This window comes from Clinocottus analis, unplaced genomic scaffold (assembly GCF_023055335.1).
Source record: "Clinocottus analis isolate CAN_PGR_092001 unplaced genomic scaffold, fCliAna1.0.p SCAF_14, whole genome shotgun sequence".
Classification (NCBI taxonomy): Eukaryota; Metazoa; Chordata; class Actinopteri; order Perciformes; family Cottidae; genus Clinocottus; species Clinocottus analis.
The window spans coordinates 6368214-6374213 of record NW_027175865.1 but is presented as its reverse complement, the minus strand read 5'-3'; positions in this window follow the sequence as shown (position 1 = coordinate 6374213).

Below are 6000 nucleotides of genomic sequence, written 5' to 3'. Positions count from 1 at the left end.
CTCTATTCAGGACGTCTGTGCAACAGCCTCCCCAGACAACCCCGGAGGTCAAACCACTGTCACTCACAGTGATGTAGAGAGAAAGACAGCGAGAGAGAGAGAGAGAGAGAGAGAGAGAGAGAGAGAGAGAGCGAGAGAGAGAGAGAGAGAGAGAGAGAGAGAGAGCAAAGTGAATATACAGAGGGGAGATAAGTAGAGAAAGAGGGAGAGAGAAAAGAAAGGGCACATACAGAAGGGAAGTGGTAGGAGAAGAGATGAGAATCCAAATGAATCTTCTTCACCCAACGGACAGACTGTCAAGCTCTGCGTGTGTGTGTGTGTGTGTGTGTGTGTGTATGTGTGTGTGTGTTACCTACTAATTGAAATGCGATGAGGTGTGAAACACCCCTTTAAAAGACCTATCACCGCGTGTGAGGCTAAATGTGTGTTTGGGGGGTTATACGTGCATGTGTGTGTGCAATGCATATCAACTCCTTTTGACCATAGATATAATGCAATGTGTGTGAGTGTGTGTCTGCATGTGTGTGTGTGTGTTAAATGCAAATGTGTGAATGCCATCCTCAAGTAGGGATGTACGTACCTGTTTGCATGAAACCTGTTTGTAGCAATTAAATTCATGCACGAGGGTAATAAACAAATGAGTGAGTGCAACAAAATGTATCACGCACAAGTGAATTTGCCCGTCCACGTGCACATGATTGAAGTGGTGGAAGAGGCTGGTGTGGATGTGGATGTGTGCGTGTGCGTGTGCGTGTGTGTGTCGGACTCTGAGTGTATGTGTATAATTTCATTTTGCTGTCTCAGCCTCTTGTTAAGGAGCCATTTAGAGCTCAGGTTGAGTTTCGTCAGCCCCTCCTGACACTTCTTTTCTCCTTACCGCCTCTCTGACTTTCCCCATCTTTTCTCCATCTCTGTCTCATTATCGCCGTCACTTTCTCTGTCTGTCTTTTCTTCTCTCATGCCCTATTCTCTCACTTTCCCCTCCTCTCTGTATGTGGTCACTGCACTACACAAGCACTTTTATAGAGCCTCGTTGGTAATGAGTAAAATGTTTCAGTTGGAAAATGGACACGACACTGATCTTACCAGTTTCTGGCTTCATTATGCAGATAGAAATAACAGAAATAACAGCAGCAGTCCGTATAGTTTTCTTTATTATGCAGCCTGTATGAGTTTTTACTTAACAGTGGGAGTATTTTGGGTAATTACTATAACAGTTTTTGCTCTGCTGAGTGATGATATTTAGTTGCAGCACAGTCCCCTCAGACCATGTGTGTCTATGAGTGTGTGTTTGTGCACAATTTTACAAACACTACACTAACAATTACTAAATGTGTGTGAATGTAACTCCACCGTTTAAAATGTTATTTAATTTGTCTGCTTGTGTATGCTTTACATGTGTGCGTGCGTGTGTAAGACGCCCTCTATATGTTCCCAATCAGATTGGTGAACCGTGATATAACTCTCTAAGCTTATATCAATATTCATCCATTTGCCCAGGCACTGAAAATTGCCCTCTACGGGCCTATTACACCGATACTGTGATATTATCAGGCATGAATATCCATTTAAAAAAAAGAATATACAAACATGTCCAGGGGTTGGAAAGTGGAAGATCAGTTGCACAAGATCCAATCAGCGCTGTAGGTTTTTCACTCATTTGCTCTTTTTTTTCTGCACTTTGAGACGAATAATTATGAAAGCTTTACCTGAAGACCGGAAATTATGCTAATACACACCCGCAGCCATACCGTGCGTCTGTCAAAACAGTTGCAACAAAATAAATTGGTCTCCTTGTGCTGTACATTCTTATACTCTATTTCAATTAGATACTAATTGTTTTCTTAAACCAACAATAATTTAATTATACCCAATAAAAAATATCTGAAGGTACCTTTCGCAGCAAGTTTGCCATAGTTTACAAAAAAGTACAAATGTCATTTTTTTTCCCATCAAGACATATAGTGTTCGCATTTTCTGACCTGATGCGGTCATCTGCAAGACGATCATTTGTCAGTGCCGAACAAGACCATTACAAATCTGTTCCTTAAATAAAACAACATTTTGATCTGATACCAACATGTTGAGAGTTTGGTTAGAAGTTCAGGCACAAAAGAGGAAACATGAAGATAAACGTTTTTCGCTAATCCTTACATCCACCCGAATCTCTTCACTTTGTAGGTTTACAAAAATGTCACCCAGCTTCTTCCTCTGCTCTTGATGCAAAGGGTTGTTCTTGGGACTAGCTTTTAAAACTTCAAGCACCAGGATTCTTAAACTCCAGTGAGCTGTAAAAACAGTTTTAGAAGAACATAATCCACAGGATCCACTGAGAAATCCTCAATAGTTGAAGATGTTACAAAATACAATGCTTAAGCAAAGCGAAAGACTTCCAGGTGTTCCCACGGGCTGGACTCAAAGCTTCCCCATGGCTGGCTGGGCAGACGACGCAGGACGTGCCCTTTCCCCACTCCTTTACACCTCAGCATGTGATACGACACAAATCACCTGAGAGCATCCCAAACCCATTTCACTGTGGGATAAGCTTTCAGGTTTTAACCACAGGGGATCTTACAGGTGTGAATGAACATCTTCGTGTTACGGCTGCGGAAGCAGCACAGGCAGGAGGCACTCAGATGCTGATTTGGAGAAGCCGCTTTAATAGCAAAACAGGCTGAGAAGATGAGAAGCAGGCAGGTAACAAGCAGGTCGGCAAACCAGTTCACAAAAGCTTCACGTAGCGACGAAGACGAACTGACGAACTGACAAGAGGGCACAAGGACTGAATGCACAAGGAAAGGAGAGCGGTAACGAGGGACAGGTGGAGGCAGGGCTGATGAGCACCAGCTGAAACTCAGAGGGGCGGGCCGAGAATCCCAAAGGCGGGAAAACACACAAAGGGGAAAAGTATCACCAGCCATGACACATGGAGACAGCTAAGATACAAAATAAAACCAGAAACACTGTCCCAGAACGATGACAGCCAGTAAGACTAAAGATTGAGAAGAGGAAGAATATTTTCCTCATAATAAAGAAACCCAATGAAGCAAGGTTTTTTTTTTTTTTTTAAATCTTTCCCAGGCTTTTCATCTAATTTTCAAACCTAAAACTCATCTTGTTGCAGATTATTTGCTATAACAGGTTTAAAATATAGGACTCACTGTGCTCACTGTGTAGGTTGAAATTTCACAGCCTTTCTTTATGAATTAGTTAAGGTGAAAACTACATAAGGGACAATGTATGAACTATTTATACCTGTCACCTGCTGAAGACTAAAAGGTCAGACATCATGGGAAACAGGAATTTGCATATGTAAATGCTTTGGAGTAATAAATAAAATATTCTTTATCCGTAGCTTTTCTTAGTTTCTGTCTGTTTCTTATTCCTTTTTCATTCTGTGTAATGCATAAAGACAACGTTTATTTTATTTGGATATGCTGTGATTGTGTTTGTTTCTGATTAGTTATACAACAGATATTCTTCCTGGGGTCCAATAATCAAATCATATTAGAATCACCTTACAATGACATGACCTGTAACAACAAATAAAGTTCATTCCAACTGTATCTTTAAAGGAGGTCACACTGGACACATACTGCAGTGATGTGAGTTGGCGTTAAAAAGCACAGCGTTTACTGTGTTCACCATCTTCTAATATTTGCTAATTAGACCTTAAAACAAGGACAAAATCAGGATGATGGAGGAAAAAAAAAATTCAGAAATGTAGACTTGATGATGGCTCTACAGGATATCATCAAAGTGATTCCAATTAATCTTAAATTAAGGGTGACATTTGTGCCAAGCATCTACTGAATGTACATCATTTGGACATCCGTCACATGGTTGTTGAGATATTTGACGACTGACAAACATTGCTAGCTGGAGCCACACCACGAGCAAGGTGAAGTTAGTTTTAGACACAATCAAAGCTAACTTGTTGCAACAAAACCATTCAGCTTTTAGGATGTTACAATGTAACAATATGGTGGACTCTTGAGCTGTAGATTTCAACAAGTACTGTGTAGGTACAGTGCAGCTCATGTCTTCTCATGTCTTCAATGTATTTCCTCTTCGATTGAACCCAACTGCAGTGGATCCATACTGGTTTAGGTGGTTGTAACGTGGAGTATAACACAAAGTGAAATACTGCTAGTATGGATTTCATGGATGTTTGTATAAAACACACACACACACACACACACACACACACACACACACATTGACAGTGGCTATTATGTCTAGAAAGCCTATTTTTCAGGTCCAGTGAATATAAGAATTAGTATCATTAGTGGACTGAAGGCATTATAAGAACATCAATATATTTAGTAAATTAGGGGATTTTCTCCTATTGCTACTGAAGATATTGAGTAGCAGATATCTGTTAATAGAGGGTCATTTATCTTTAGAGGTGAAGTACTGGCGGATGGTAGCCATTCACAGTCAATGAGATCCTACAATAAGGATTGTAGTTCCTTTGTTATGGAGACCCTCTTTAATACTAATCATTTGTGAGCGTACTAGTGACGGTCAGTCATGCTAAATAGACTCTGGAGCTAACGCTAATGTGGTGTTGTATGAGGAAGCCAGCTGGGTGGGTTAATGGTGGCAAAGTTTGTATCATGGATTTAAAATCTAGAGATAAATATACTATAAGATGTGCAGTATATGATGTGGGATTTGATTCCAATGTATGCTAACACACTAAAGTTAACCAAACTAACATTGTTCACAAGTTAATATGTTGTCTGCCAAACTTCAGCATGTCAGCATACCGTCTTTAGCATTTAGCTCAAATCGCAGATCAGCCGAAGTGCAACCTCACGGAGTTGCAATGGTTGTTTGCTCTTTGTCTTGTCAATAACAACAACATGCCTGAAAGAAAAAGAGACTTGCATAAATGTGCAGCAACAACAAGCGAGACAGAAAATACAAGGCACGCTAAATAGAATATACTGGTTTTACTCTATTTAAAAAATGTTGACTCTCAATAAATATTTTGTTTGTTTGTGAAAACAAGTGGTTCAGTGTAAAGAAACTCAAATAAATCTAGGCACACTATGAATGGGAATGGCTGTAATCTCTGTTGTTTTGCTCTTCTCATTTTCTTTTATCCAGTGTAATTGATTAAAACCCTGCTTGCCCTCCAGAAAAACATGTAAACACTTGATTATACTGAACATTTTCTTTAATCAATTTGTGCACACATGATGGCAGCGACTCAAAATCTGTTTTGTAACTCATGTACATACTGTACATTTTCTCTGCCGTGTTTTATATGTCATGTTGTACTCACAAGCCAACTATCATTTTATCGATTAAAATATTAAAGATCATTGATTGGCCTGATTGGAGCAGCTGAATCATTAACGATAGCAACCCTATTACATCAGGGTTGTATATTCATACATTCAGTTAAACATATTGTATCCCATATTTGAAACCAAAATGTGTTTTTTTACCAAAACATTGAACTGCATTATACAGCAAATTAAAAATGATTATATAGAATAAAACAAATGACTTTCATTCACACATACACATAGACACATTGTGTCTTAGGGTTAAAGACATTGTCCTGACATCAGCTTCCTGTTTATGAGACACACAAGCAATTAACATCACACAGACACACACATTGTCACTTGCAGATTTTTACCTCTGCAGAGTCGCTGCAGGTTGAAATGAATGAATGAATGAATGTCGCAAACCAAATTGCTCTCTGTTTTCCACAAAGCCTAGCAACTAACACAGAGTAAGACACCCAATAAGAAGACAAGTTTTGTTGAAAGAATGTTAACTGAATGTCGGTCTGCAGCGTTCTCAAGTCCTCGACCGCTCTCCATCGAGTTAACACCCGTACGAGGTTCACTCTTGATATACTTCCTTCTTGGCCTCCTCCGTCAACAGGGTATTTTGTCATCGTTTTTTTCCTCCTAATTTTATCAACAACACAGTATTATTAAAACAGAAATGACTTTGTTGTTCCACCGTCCTTCATTA